We start from the raw sequence: 16104 nt of genomic DNA, 5'->3' as shown, positions 1-16104 counted from the left end.
GATGGCCACATCGTCTGCGTAAGCGAGAACCTTAAACTGGTAGGTTTGAATAACAAACGGGTAGATTGTGGTGTTGGCTCCTAACATTCCTAAAAATGGTTCTATATATAACGAAAATAAAAGAGGCGAGCAAGGGCAACCTTGCCTGGTGCCCCGTTCTATACGAACTGCCGCCGACTTGAGTCCCATGGTGCTTATCCGAGCTATTGGTTGACTATATAATGACTGCAGAGCTTTAATGAATTCGGACCCAAAGCCCTGACGCTTCATGACATCCCATAGAAAGCACCATGACACCCGGTCAAAATCCTTCTCGGCGTCTAATAAAATTAAACATAGTGGCTCCCTAGTTACATTAGCGTAATCAAAAAAAGTTATAACACTGTTGACGTGATTCGCCGTACCGCGCTGTGGAATGAACCCATGTTGTATCGTAGAGACAAGTCCAGAAATAACAGAAGACAACCTATTGGCCATGATCTTCGAGTAGATCTTCCCATCCTCATTTAAAAGTGAAATGGGACGATAAGAGCCGGGCAAGTTCGCCGGTTTATCTTTTTTATGGAAAACAACTATACATGCTTCATTCCACGTTTTAGGATGAATACCTTTCTGAGCCATTCTCATCGTTGCTAACAGATCTATTTTTAAAACGGAAAAAAAGGTTGTATAAATTTCCAAATGTAGCTTATCTGGACCTGCTGCCTTGCCCCTTGCCAGCCCATTCACTGCTAATTCCAATTCCTCAACTGAAATAGGAGCTTCCAACCCTTCAATCTCTTCTGCAGGAAGATCCGGCGTGCAGTATTGGTTGATGAGGGTACCAGCACTGACCTCATCATACTCGTCACTTTGGTATAATGTCTCATAAAATTGACGAAACACCTCCACTATACCACTTTAGTTTTCAACAGATACCCCCTTCGAGTCTAAAATGTTATCTATCCGTTGGGCTGCCTCCTTCAGTCTTAATTTTTGGGCGAGGCATCTGCCACATGCCTCGCCATATTCATAGTGTATGTGTTGTTTAATGAAGAATTTTTTTGCAGTTTCCTGGGACCAAAGCAAATGTAACCTTGCTTTAAACCGAGCCACCACCGTGAGTAAATCGGGTATATCAATGCCAACCTGAATGCCATGCATAAATGCTTCCTCTGCCTTTATCAATTCCTAGTATAGCTCATGAAATTTAGCTGTCTGTTTTTTTTGACTGTATAACCGAAAATCAGGGCTTCCCCATGGAAGGCGGCCTTAAAGCTATCCCAGACACAGCCCACACTGCTACTCCCCCTATTAATATCAAAAAAAGGAAGTAATCCATTGTTCCATATGCTCAATGAATTGCTGTTCCAATAGTAATTTGCGATCAAAGGAAAAACCTCTTGGCCTTATGACTGCTACTATATCAGTTATAGAAATGACTACCGGCCCATGATCAGATGTAATTCTCGGGTAAACCTGTATCACAGCCTGATTTAGTAATAATTGAGGAGTAAAAAAATAATCCAAACAAACCAATTTCTTGTGGGGAAAAAAAAAAAAGTAAATCCAGCCACCCCCCTAAAGAAAGCCCAAGCATCCACCAACCCATGTGCGGTCGTTAATGCCTGTAATGCCTCAAATACTCGCGGTTTCCTACCGCTGTATCTTAACTGTTCATTACTAAGGATGTTAGGTACTAAATTTATATTAAAATCCCCGCACAGGATCAGTGGTGTAGGCCACAACAATAACTCCACATTTAAGAACTCAAGTGTGGAAGCTTCATCTAGGTTTGCCCCATAAACTACACAAATCGTGAATATTGTAGATCCTACAACACATTCTGCAATTGCCCACCTACCTAATCCAGCAGTTAAGATTCTGCCCCTGTTACCTATATGTTTTTCCCAAGAATTGCTACTCCTCTAGCAGTACCGGAGTATTTGGTGCAGGCTATTAAATTAACTCTTCCAATAGATGCCGCTTAGACCACACCATATGGGTCTCTTCAAGACACATTATGTCGCAATATAGGGCTCGTAACTCCTGAGTCACACGTCGCCTTTTATCAACAGAATTCAGTCCTTTAACATTCAGCATGCCTATCCTAATACCCCTAGCCACCATTTAACTATCTCTGAATTCCTTTCCCTCGTCCACAAATTGCCTAAAGAAAAGAAATCACTGACTGCCCATAATAGACTCCTATCCGTCCTGTACTCATGCATCATTTTCTTTTTCACCCCCCAACCCTCCACCCTCCCTCTAACCCCCAACCCCATCCCTCCCTGCCAGGCCCACACCACCCATTGTGAGGCTTAAGGACCATGTCCTCAGCGATGTTAAAGTGCTTTACCCGTGCCCTCGTGTTTGATTGCTCAGTCTCACTTTCCCCTCGTATTTAACCTAACAGCCTTACATCAGCTCTTAAAAAATTGAGAATAGTACAAAATCCTCTCCCCTCTTTTCATATCTCTTCAAGAACAAACGGTAGTCCATCGACTCCATTAGATATATCCCCATAGCTCAGTGCTCTAATCTTGCACCTTTCAATGTATCTTAGAGGACCAGCATTCAAATGAGTTTTGGGAGATTTAACTATATAAAATAAAAAAGGACCAAAAAGCCTAGAACTAAGAGAAGTAGAGGGAGGAGAAGCTATGGGAAAGGAGACCCCTATAATCTGAAAACAAAAATCACAACCACAATTATGCTTTCTACCCCATGCAAAACTCAAATAGGCGTAACATTAACAAACTCCTTAGTTTAATCAAGTGTCTTTTAACTTTTCGAGTTCGGACTTTTCGATTTTTTGTCAATTTCCCTAAAATAATCCTGTGCAACCGTCTCGGATGTAAAATATCTGGTTTGTCCTCTGAACATAACCTTCAACTTGAATGGATTTAGCAGGAAAACCTGGGCCCCTTTTGCTTGAAGAGGTGCAATTAGTTTCCGCAATTGCCAGCGTTCATGCACCGTTGCAGGGCAGAAATCCGGACGCACGAAGAACTCACCCCATACCTTTCCATTTTTTCTCAGGGCGCGCTAAATCATATAGCGCCTCACGTAATAGGTAGTTGTTTAGATATATTAATATTGCCCTGGGATATGAGTTCTAATTTTCCCCATGCTGCCGTGCAACGAATGGGAACCTGTGTGCCCTAATCACTTCAGTTTCCCAATTCCAAGTATTGAGTACAGGGAACGCTTCCTTGAAGAGCTGGATAAGGAATTTCAGTGGATCAGCACCTTCCTTTGCCTCTTCAATACCCAGCACACGCAGGTTGTTGCGTTGCGCACGATTCTCCAAGTCCTTAAGTTTCCAGTCATTATCAGACTTAGATTTCTGCAAAGTCTCAATGGCAGCTTGCTGCTTTACTAGACAATCCTCAGCAGAGGAAACTCTCTCTTCCACCTCAACCACATGAGTGGTGGTCTCCGCACAAGTTTTGACTAGGCGTCGTACTGTGTTTTGGAGTTCCCTTACTGCCCCTTGTGTGCGTAAACCTTCCGCTTTCGTTTCGCTACGGTGTGCCATTATACTCTTGTAGATTAAACCTAATGTAATAGAGTCCTCCTCAAAATCGTCGTCCAAATTAAACTGCGCTAATGGAGGGCTCTGCTCATGCCCAGATGGTTCTCCCACCTCCACTGCCTTTCTTACTGTTTCATGGGACAGTGATAGATCAAAATCATCTCCATCTTCGGCATCCGGTACATCTATCCAGTCACCTGGGTTGCTGAGATCATCCTCATCTTGTTCCTTATCTGAAACGTTCGTTAAATCAGACATTGAATAAAACTTGCCATCCGATCCAGCATACTCCGACTCACCGCCTTTCTCAGTTTCTACGTTAGTACATGCCGTTGGCATTATACAGTTGTCTTCTGCTATGGGAACCCCATTACTGCCATTCACCACTGTGGCTTCTATTTGAATCCTTTGATCCCCTTCTTGGTCACCTTCCTGATCCACTGAAGCAAGAACCGGCAATATTTCAAAAGAGGCGCTCACAGTTCCCTGAATTTCTTAATTCTGAACTCCAAAATCTACTTGAGCTGTATGAACTTCCCCACACACAGCTTCAGCCAGCTTTGCTTTTATTCCTTGTTTTTTATTAAAAAAATGCCGGCACAGTCTGCTGCTTTCCTGGAGTTTCTCGAGCTGGCTGGACTGTCTTACTCAGGCTCAAACTCGGTTGGGTACCCTGCCCTCTTGAAGCCGCCAAGTTCACCTGTTGTGTATTGCTGACATCAGACACCAAGGCGATATTATCTGTGGTGGTATTGCCGTTGCCACTACTGTTGACATTAGCGCTATTAACGGCGCTCTGTGGCACACTCACTACAACCGGCTCAGTCCCTCCTCCAATGGGCACATTCGTAGTTGCACCCTCCCGGTTCCTTAGACCGCCCGACCTTTAGGCGCCATTGCCTACGCTGGGTGACCGCAATATCCTGTCCAAGTCGCAAAAATCACTCCGATAAGATAGTAGCGCTATCAAGTTTGTTTGTAAGAAGAAACTTCTCTTCACTTACTTTATGGAGCTTTTCACTATTTTGCAATTTTCCAATAATCCACCGAGGGGTCCGAACCGATGAAGCAAGCCGAAAGAGAGTCAGAGAAACAGCCTGCCTCGCTGAGCCCAGCAGTCCGAGTGAAGCACGCCAGCACCTTCGTGGTTGAATCCGGGACAGCTGTAGCTAATCGAGCCGGCGCACAGCAGCGCTGAAGCAGTCAGATAAGGACAAACGTAACAGTCGGAGCAGGCTGGAGCTGGCGTCTCGAATGCCAGAAGCTACAAGACCAGTAAGCCTCCGTACTTTGCAGCCCTCAGCAAATTGTAGATTGTAGATTGCAGATTGTAAATTGCAAATTGTCTCCGCAATCCGACACAGGGCTTTTACGGAGCTTTTACGGAGTTTGCCTGGTAAAAGCAGAAGCACAATTATAACGGGGTAATAGGGAATCAAACGGAGCCAGGAGAAAAGCACCTCACTTGCCCCCGACTTTAAATTATATGGGTTTAGTGGCCAGCACCTTCCCTGACTTTATACTTGGTGGAGTGGGAATAGTAAATTATATGGGTTTAGTGTCCAGCACCTTCCCTGACTTTATACTTGGTGCAGTGGGAAGAGTAAATTATATGGGTTGACTGTCCAGCACCTTCCCTGACTTTATACTTGGTGGAGTGGGAATAATAAATTATATGGGTTGGCTGTGCAGCACTTTCCCTGACTTTATAGTTGGTGGAGTGGGAATAGTAAATTATATGGGCTTAGTTTCCAGCACCTTCCCTGACTGTATACTTGGTGGAGTGGGAATAGTAAATTATATGGGTTGATAGTCCAGCACCTTCCCTGACTTTATACTTGGTGGAGTGGCAATAGTAAATGATATGGGTTTAGTGTCCAGCACCTTCCCTGACTGTATACTTGGTGGAGTGGGATTAGTAAATTATATAGGTTTAGTGTCCAGCACATTCCCTGACTTTATACTTGGTGGAGTGGGAATAGTAAATTATATGGGTTTAGTGTCCAGCACCTTCCCTGACTTTATGCTTGGTGGAGTGGGAATAGTAAATTATGTGGGTTGACTGTCCAGCACTTCCCATGACTTTATACTTGGTGGAGTGGGAATAGTAAATTATATGGGTTTAGTGTCCAGCACCTTCCCTGACATCATAGTTGATGGAGTGGGAATAGTAAATTATATGGGTTGACTGTCCAGCACTTTCCCTGACTTTATATTTGGTGGAGTGGGAATAGTAAATTATATGGGTTTAGTTTCCAGCACCTTCCCTGACTGTATACTTGGTGGAGTGGGAATAGTACATTATATTGGTTTAGTATCCAGCACCTTCCCTGACTTTATACTTGATGGAGTGGGAATAGTAAATTATATGGGCTGACTGTCCAGCACCTTCCCTGACTTTATACTTGGTGGAGTGGGAATAGTAAATTATATGGATTTAGTGTCCAGCACCTTCCCTGAGTTTAATACTTGTTGGAGTGGGAATAGTAAATTATATGGGTTGACTGTCCAGCACCTTCCCTGACTTTATACTTGGTGGAGTGGGAATAGTCAATTATATGGGTTGATTGTCCAGCATCTTCTCTGACTTTATACTTGGTGGAGTGGAAATAGTAAATTATATGGGTTTAGTGTCCAGCACCTTCCCTGGCATTATACTTGGTGGAGTGGGAATAGTAAATTATATGGGTTTAGTGTCCATTACCTTGCCTGAGTTTATACTTGGTGGAGTGGGAATAGTAAATTATATGGGTTGATTGTCCAGCACCTTGTCAGAGTATATACTTGGTGGAGTGGGAATAGCAAATTATATGGGTTTAGTGAGCAGCACTTTCCCTGACTATATACTAGGTGGATTGGGAATAGTATTTTATATGGGTTGACTGTCCAGCATTTTGTCAGAGTATATACAATGATATTTACAGTATTTAAATACATATTATACAGTAAAATGTATATAAACAATATTAGGTAATTATTATAATTGACAGTAAGTGAAATAAATTAGTCAGATTCAAAGCATGTTTTAAAGATTTTATTGTGTTCAAAAGAGGCTAATAAAATGAGAACATAATTTTATTGACATTTTTAATGTTAAGTACACATTTTTATTTTGATGATATATTGTGTAATAACATATTTGTATTATAATCACAGTTGTATATTGGTCAAAAAAATATTTTATTGTAAACACATTTTTAATACAATAATTTTTATGAAAAGTATCATTTATTCAGTGTACATTTATTACTGTAAAAATAAAGATTTATTTTACAAGTCATATAGAACAAATGTATTTATAATTTTATAATACACTGTTTCTATATGTAAACATTTTTTGAAGCAAACATACTTATATATATATATATATAGTAAGTATTGTTGACATTGATATATAATTTACAATTGTATTTTTTTAAAGAAATTATTATTAAGACATAACATTTTAATAATAATAATTTTTACAGAGGTAAAGAATTATTACAGAGGTAATGTTTTTAGGTACATTATTTGTACATATAAAGAGCAAATAATAGTAACATATATTACAGTATTTCATATTCATACAGTCATGTAAGTATTTTTTATTAAAGTAAATGTTTGTTTAAATAATATAAAGTAATTCAAAATAACATATAGGACATTGTAAATCATTTTTATAACATTCTTAGATTTACGTTTAATTTAAAAAAATATAATAGTTAGATAATATTGATTGAAACGTGTTAAATAATTTTAGAAAGTTATTGATTGTTAATATGAATGGGACTATTTGTTTGTGAGGGACTATTTTGTAACCGCGTTATGTTATTTTGGGTCATTTTGACTTGGAAGAGCTCGGGATTAGAGGCTGCTTCGCGTGTGGAAGGGTAAGTTTAATTTTAAGTATATTATTTAAGTTAGATATTAAGGAGGTCATTAGGATGGTGGGCGGACTTTGCCCGCCTGTCATACTCAGGGGGATTGGGACAGCCCGCCATTAGGGCGGGGGTCCCGTTGTTGGGGATTAGGATGCGCCCACTACAGTGGCTGGCGCATTGTGGCGGGCGGTGCTCTCTGCACCGCCCGCCACAATGTTAAAAATGCATGTATGCATTTGCATACACGAAGCGGCAGGCACCGCGCTGTGCCTGCTGCTTCGTGTATGCAAATGCTAGGGGGTACCACAGGTACCCCCCGTGTACACCCCCCCCTCTCCTTCACTCTGTGGGCCCACAGGGGGGACCCAGAGTGAAGATCGCATGACTTTTCGTGGCGGCATCGCCGACACAGAAAGGCATCTAACTGAGCCCATTGTAATATGGCTGGCGGTGTCTAATAGATACCACCACCATATTAATCCTTTTCCGCCCGGCCGCAAGGCGACCGGGGCAGAAAAGCGGCGGACGGTCTTTCTGTCTGCCGCGGTTCCAACCCCCAATACTAATATGGTGGGGGGGAATTTAGGTGCGGATGGCGGGCGGATTGCCTGTCAGGCCGGCAGTGGATACCGCCAGCCTGGCGGGGGCAATCCGCCAGCTATCCTAATGGGCCCCATAGTTTGAGTGTTTGTGGAGTGTGTATAGGTTTTCTAGTGTTGGGTACTTGTAGGATGTGTGTGTTTTAGGCGGTAGTTACGGTTTTCGTTTGCTTCCGGTTGACTCGTTTTGGCCGTACTATGTTGAGGTAGGAATAGTGTTGGAAATGTTAATTAAATGATATATAATGTTTAATAATGTTTGAAGAAGTATGTTGGGGTGCATTGTGTGTGGGTGGGTATGCTTTTTTTCTATTTTTCAGGTACTTCGCGTGAATGCCGCCAGAGCCAATCTGCACGAAGGGATGAAAGAGGTAGCCGAGTGGATGACGACCAGCCGCCTGAAACTGAACTCAGACAAGACGGAGGTCCTCATCCTAGGCTCTTCGCCCTCCGCCTGGGACGACTCCTGGTGGCCTCCCGCCCTGGGTACCGCACCCAAACCGACAGACCACGCACGCAACCTGGGCTTCATCCTGGACTCCTCTCTCTCCATGACCAGGCAAGTCAACACCGTCTCCTCGGCGTGCTTCAACATCCTACGCATGCTACGGAAGATCTTCTGGTGGATCCCCACCGAGACCAGGAAGACCGTCACCCAGGCCCTCGTCACCAGTCGACTGGACTACGGCAACGCCCTCTACGCCGGCACCACCGCCAAGCTCCAGAAGAGACTCCAGCGGATCCAGAACGCCTCAGCCAGACTCATCCTCGACATCCCGCGAACCAGCCACATCTCCGGACATCTCAGAGACCTGCATTGGCTCCCCGTCAACAAAAGAATCACCTTTCGCCTCCTCACCCACGCACACAAAGCCCTACACGACCAAGGCCCGAGCTACCTCAACAACCGAATCAACTTCTACGCTCCCAAACGCCACCTCCGCTCAGCCAACCACGCCCTCGCCGCCGTCCCCCGCATCCGAAGAGCGACAACAGGAGGAAGGTCCTTCTCCTACCTGGCTGCCAAGACCTGGAACTCCCTCCCGACCGACCTGCGCCTGACCCAAGACCACCTCTCCTTCAGGAAGAAGCTGAAGACCTGGCTGTTCGAGCAGTAACGGCACCCCCCTCCCCCCAGCGCCTTGAGACCCTGTGGGTAGGTAGTGCGCTCTATAAATGTCCTTGATTGATTGATTGATTGATTGAATGTCGTTTTTGGGAGAAGATTGCGGGTTTGTTTAGTAAGAAGTGTGTAGAATATTATTTATTCTTTTTTAAACACACTTTCTTACATTTTCGCGTTTTCAAGGAGTGTTCTTTAATTTTTAAACTATTCTCGGGTTTTTAATGTTTTATTGTTGGATCGATTTTGGAGAAGATTTGTTATGGATGTTTTTAATTTTTACATTTGGTTTCCTTGGACAATTTTTTTAATTTTTGATAACTATTTTCGGGTTTTTAAGGGTTTTTCACTGGATGGTATTGCAGAAGAATGTTTTGATATTTGTTCGCATTTTTGAATTCTTTCATGGGTTCTTTTGGATTAATTGGATGGATTACTAGTATGGAAGGATTTCTTTCGTTACAAAGGTTTGTCTTCAGCAACAAAGTGAGTACGTTTTATTTTTTTATTTCTTGGGTGGGATTGTCATTTTATTTGTTTAATTATTTTATGTTATGTTAGAAATTATAAGAAAATTGTCCAGATATATTTAAATACATTTTATTAAATATATTTTACAATTTTGTTACAGTTTCTAACATGTATCTAATATATATATTTTATGTTTAATTTTGCTTAGTATAGGTATGTTAGATATGTTTACAGAGTTGTTTTTGCTATCATAGACAGATATTGTAGGCCTATGGTAATAGGGTATGGGGTTACTTGGTCTGGTAAGATATTGTACATTTTTTTAGTTTGTTTAGTTAGCTTAGGGCCAATTAGTGTTACAGATTGCTCCATTCGAAGTTGTTGGTAACTTTGCTCCTTTTGTAATGATTGCAGTAGTTTATGTAGTGTAGGGGTACCTCTGCCTGTAGTTGCTTGAAAAGCGTTGTGCCATCCTTCAACAGCGTTGTTACTTTTAGCCTGTTTATTTATTAGGGTAATAAGGTAGATGTTCCACCAGGGAATTCAAAATTTTGTTTGTCTTCTGTGTCCTGATCTGTGTTGGCTTCCTACCCATGTGTCTTCGAAGTAATCTAATAGAGGGCTTAATTTTGTTTTTTTGTTTTTATAATAGGGGCTGTCTATTAGTAGGTTGTAATGTTCTGCTACGTCTGTAACAGGAACGTAGGCTAGAGCAATTAATTTTTTTACCTGGTAGGCAAAAGTGCTGTCATTGCAGTATTGGGAGATTAGGGCAGATTTTTGTATATGTTTCCATATACATTGGTTAAAATGGTAGTAGCAACCTTGGATTGCTGTGTGAGGGTAGGTTTTTAGAATTGAGTTTCTCATTGCTTTTTCAAAGTCAATGATAATTTTGGGGGGGAAGTAATTATTGGTTTGTTCTTTCATTTTATTTAGTAGCTCAATATAGGTTGTTTGCTGTTTGTTGGGTAGTAGGCTATATATGAAGGGAATATTGCAGTTCTGATAGTGTCTATAGATGGTGCATAATTGATAGAAAGGTTTTGGGCATACTGAGAATGTACCATCCATCATCCATGTTTCGCATTGGTGTAATTTCAACATATTGTCTGCTGTAGCAAACATTATAATTATTTTTTCATTAGATGCATTGTCGTATAGGATGTAAGGTTCGTCATTATGAGTTATTCTCAGTTCAGGGGGAATTTGTGCTTGCTGAAAGGTTTTTAGGGCTGGTGGAGTAGCGGAAGTTGTTCTCTTTTGCCTAGCAATTGTCCTTTTTAGAGATTCGATGGAAGGTAGTTGGCTTGATGCATGTTGGGGGAGAACTTTTAAGTGTTCTTAAAGGATAGTTGTAGAAGGGAGGTCTGTGCTTGCTTCTTTTAGTGAGTCAAGCATTTGTCTAATTTCTATTTCTGTCACATTGGGAGGGTGGTTATGTTCTGTTGTATTGGTTACAGTTGTTTCGTGTGTTATAGCTCAACCATAACATTTGTTACTGTAATATTTGCTGCATTTCCAAAACACTTTCAGTTCATGCTGTTTTACTTGTGTATATGTATAGCCAATGTAACATAAAAGCATCTTGCCTTTCAGTGAAGTTATACATATTGCTCCTTCAGTCATTTTCTTTTTTCTTTCGACAGTAAATAAATGTTGCATAGAGATATTTAGTATGGTTTCTAAGTTCATCATTTGCATTTACAACATTTTCAATATATATTTACCTTTTTTTAGTTGTTCGGAGGGCTTTGCTGTGTGTTTGGATGCTTTACTTCTTTTTATTTTGTCGATGGTTCTGTTGGGAAAAGAAAATGAGATTTATTGTATATGTTTATTTTGTATTACTGGATTTCTTTGCCTAAGGACGTTTTCTTGATATTTTTTCCTTTAAAAGTTGTCTCTGTTATTTTAGTTTATATACTTACTTTTGTTTTAGAGTTGATACAGTTGTAAAAGTTGAGCTTTTTTTTGGTAATTTTGATCTATCTGGAGACATGGTAAGAAGGAAAGAAAATCTTTCAGTTATTGTTGTTTAATTTTTAATTTTTACTTTTTAGTGCTAGGTTTAGTCGCTATTATAAGGTAGTGGCACTTATATTTCTTTTGTGTATCGTTTTTTGGAATGTAGCCGGTTTCTCGTCTGGTGAAAATCTGGCAGAGTTTCCCCTTCTTCACGTTTTGTGGAGTAAAGTGTTATCTAGTTGTGTATTTGCTTTATTTTTATAGTGTTTCTATAATGTGTTGGTTGTTTTCATTGGTCTGCCTAATTATTTGGTGTTTTTTATTGGTTGCTTGAGAGTGTTTGAATTTTTTTGGGAGTTATGTGCTTTATATGGAAGACGCAAATTAATGTTTTTTTATCGTGGAGCCTATTTTTCTATCTTTTTGTATAAATATTTTATAGTGTGAGACGTATAATGTTTTATATATTAATATGATGTGAATGTATTATATTTTCAAAAATTTACTTTTTATAATTTTCTTGATGTTTATTTAGTCAGTGATTATAATATGTTTAAGTTTATATAATTATGGTGAGTTATGTTACCATTTAACATGTTTTTTTTGTTGTATATTGTGTTTTTATGATGTATAGAGAAGTTGATAAAATGTGTTTTGCGATATTTTAGTGGTCTATATTTTAATTTTTCATATTTTTGCTTATGTTTTTATATGTGTTGAAAGTCGATATATATTGTTAACGATATTTTTTGGGTTCGATAATGTTGTTATCGATTTTTTTTAGTTGCGATATTGTGGAGTCGATATTTGTGTAGTTACTTGTTTAAGTATTGGTAGTCAATATTTTTGTAGTCGATAATTTTGCATCGATATTTTAGGTAGTCGATATTCGGTCTGTCAAAATATTTCAGTGATCCCTGCTTCTTTGTACTTTTACTATTTTATGCAAATAAATGGGAGCACTAAATTACAGTAAGAAGAACAGGGGATGCTTGAGGAATGTGTGATCTCTAGGCAAGCATACAACACTGTGAGTGTACTAATTAACGTCTTTTGTCCCATGTATGATCATGCAACCATAATTGATATTGATATATGGTGATATCACTGGCTTGTAGAATTGATCACAACAAACTACGGAGAATTATAATTTCTGAATGTAGAATAAGCTGTTTTTACTGTAGATTGTGGTGAATGAACTGAGCTTAGATGCACGACCAGCCAAAACTGTCTTGCTTTTCAGTAGACACTGCATCACTATTATTAATTTTATAAACACTGAGAACATTTCCATTACAGAAAAAAACTGACTTGAAAACTGATTAAACGGTCTGGAAAAATGTAATGGGAAGGTAATTAACAAATGGTGGAAGACAAAATCTTTGCACTATTACATTGACATTCTAGTAATACCTCATGCTTTGAGGATAGCCATGTTCCCTAGGTATGCCAATAGCAATTAAGACGTATTAAAAAATAGGAGGTAGGCTTAAAGGAGTCTTTGTTACTCCCAGTAAGCTCTGTGACAACATTGATAATATAAAAATAATTAATAAAAGTGATGGTTTTCAGATAAAATTTGACACAGGGCCACAAATTCAAGGAATCATAGACTTATTGGCTTCTATAGTAAAAAGAGTATAAATCTAATAAAATATCAAGATAAAATTAGGTCTAGAAAACAAAAGTATCAACATAGAGCCAGAGCATACACCTGTCATGAGAAATATGACTACCTCTAAGGAGATGAGAAACTAATTCAACAAACACTGGCTTCATGAGGGAATACCTCTAGTTTATCTGTAGCAGATTTGCCAGATGATAAAGAATTGGAAAATCGATTTTCTTTAGACAAAATTAGGATAATTCAACACCAACGGATCAAAAACAGTATGTGCTAAAAGAGAAAAGTAGGAAAACAACAAAAGCATTGACAGAGAAGATCAAGTTCACAAACTCAGATTTCCAAAGGCAAACAATACCTGCAAATAAGGAACTATGGGCCAGATGTAGGTAAATCTAATTTACTGACTCTTAAATACCGAATCATACCGATTCGGTATTTATGAATCGGTAAATTAGAAGGAGGGAGATGTAGGTAATTTTTTTTTTTTATTACCGATTCTGTAACATTCGGTATTTACCGATTCGGTAAATATCGAATCGGTATTCCCCATTGATTCCTATGGGCTTTGGAGCCCATAAGAATCAATGGGGAATACCAATTTGGTATTTACCGAATCGGTAAATACCGAATCCAGCAAGGGTGCAGGGGGTGTCACTTTCACACCCTCTAGCACCCCAAGTGCAGGCTTGTGTGCCATGTGGCACACATACATGCCCTAAGGGCATGTCTGTGTGTCACATGGCACAGGTGTGCATGCACACCTGGATTCGGTATTTTACCACCCAATAGGATTGGGTGGTAAAATACCGACTCTTAAGGGCCTGTGGCACTCTGTGGAGTGCCTCCTACATCTTGATTTACCAAATCTGTAAAATTACCGATTCGGTATTTTACAGAATCGGTAAATTTACCGATTCGGTAAATTTACCGATTCTGTTAAATACAGACCCCTACATCTCAAAACCCAATTACCGGTCGGTAACGGCCGAAATCGGCCGTTACCGACCGGTAATTGGTGACCTATATCGGGCCCTATAAGTCTTATGACAAACTGACAATTGGTAATCTATACACGACAACATCAACCTTTTTGAAAGACTAAAATGTCTCATTTAGATGATTATCATTTTGCCCGACTTCAAATTTGCTTATTTTAAATGGGACCTACTACACTTCAAATGTAAATTCCTCAGAGAAAGTATAATACATTTAAAGCTAGTTCAAGTTCAAGTTCAAGAATTTATATAGCGCACTACTCACCCAGAGGGTCTCAAGGCGCTTGGGGATGGGGTTAATTGTTTATCGAATAGCCAGGTTTTAAGTTCTTTTCTGAAGGAGATGTGGTTCTGTGTAATGCGGAGGTGGGTGGGGAGTGAGTTCCAGGTCTTGGCCGCCAAGTGGGAGAAGGATCTACCTCCCATGGTGGATCTTTGGATGCGCGGAATTGCGGCGAGGCCTTGATTGGAGGATCTTAATTGGCGGGTGGGTGTGTAGAAGGAAAGTCGAGTGTTGAGGCATTCGGGCCCTAGATTGTAGAGGGCCTTGTGTGCGTGGGTGAGGAGACGGAATGCTATTCTCTTGTTGACGGGGAGCCAGTGGAGGTCTTTCAGGTGGCCGGTAATGTGATTTTGGCGAGGGATGTCCAAGATGAGTCTCGCTGATGCGTTTTGGATGCGTTGGAGTTTTTTCAGTAATTTGGCTGTGATTCCGGCATAGAGGGTGTTTCCGTAGTCCAGTCGACTCGTGACTAGTGCGTGGGTGACAGTCTTTCTTGTCTCAGAGGGGATCCAACAGAAGATTTTTGGGAGCATACGAAGTATGTTGAAGCAGGAGGATGAGACGGCGTTGACTTGTCTGGTCATCGAGAGTGAGGAATCTAGGATGAAGCCCAGGTTGCGTGCGTGATCTGTGGGTGTGGGTGCTGTGCCCAGAGCCGAAGGCCACCATGAGTCGTCCCAGGCAGAGGGGGATGATCCTAGGATGAGCACCTCCGTTTTGTCTGAGTTCAGTTTTAGGCGGCTGTTTTTCATCCATTCGGCTACTTCTTTCATACCTTCGTGAAGATTGGTTTTGGCGGAGTTAGGGTCTTTGGTGAGGGAAAGGATCAGCTGGGTGTCGTCAGCGTAGGAGATGATGTTAAGGTTGTGTTGACGCGCGATGGATGCGAGTGGACACATGTAAACGTTGAAGAGGGTGGGACTGAGTGATGATCCTTGTGGTACACCGCAAATGACTTCGGTAGCCTCTGATTTGAATGGGGGAAGTCGTACTCTCTGGGTTCTTCCGGCGAGGAACGAGACGATCCAGTCCAACGCTTTTCCTTGTATTCCGATGTTGTTGAGGCGTTGTATGAGGGTGCTATGACAGACTGTGTCGAAGGCGGCGGAAAGCTGTAAATAGTGATACACAAACACATAGTTCTGTAGTCAGTATCTTAGGTATTTAGGACTTTGATGTTCTTGATGCTTTGCATAATTTAAATGCGAGCATATATATGTAGGATTATGATGTTAAATCTGTTCCTGACACTTGGGGTATTTCTCAGTCATGTATTCATAATGGATTTAAAGTGAATTATACATGTATTCCCCATGGGAAGCCTCTTTAATTTCTGCTTTGCAAAGGTTGGTCTGGGTTGATTACTTCAATGCTTTTTCAGCTAGACACATTTGGTAAAATAAAAGATTTGTAAATTTATTGAAGCTTGAGTTTGACGCTTTGTAGAGTCTTGGTATGGATTAATGGCTTTTAATAAAACCCTCTGATACGTGGAGTAATATTGTAATTATGCATAGAAACCTGTAGTAAGTGAGGTATCTCGATAACAAAAAGCTTCATACAAAAGTCACTAAAGACTTGACCAAGTTACTTCATCAGAAACTAAAAGGACATCGCAGGAATTGGTTTGACCGTGTACTATTGGAATTGAAGAAGGAAAA

The sequence above is a fragment of the Lissotriton vulgaris genome, chromosome 6 (genome assembly GCF_964263255.1).
Source record: "Lissotriton vulgaris chromosome 6, aLisVul1.2, whole genome shotgun sequence".
In the NCBI taxonomy this organism is placed as follows: domain Eukaryota; kingdom Metazoa; phylum Chordata; class Amphibia; order Caudata; family Salamandridae; genus Lissotriton; species Lissotriton vulgaris.
This window is presented reverse-complemented; position numbering follows the sequence as displayed.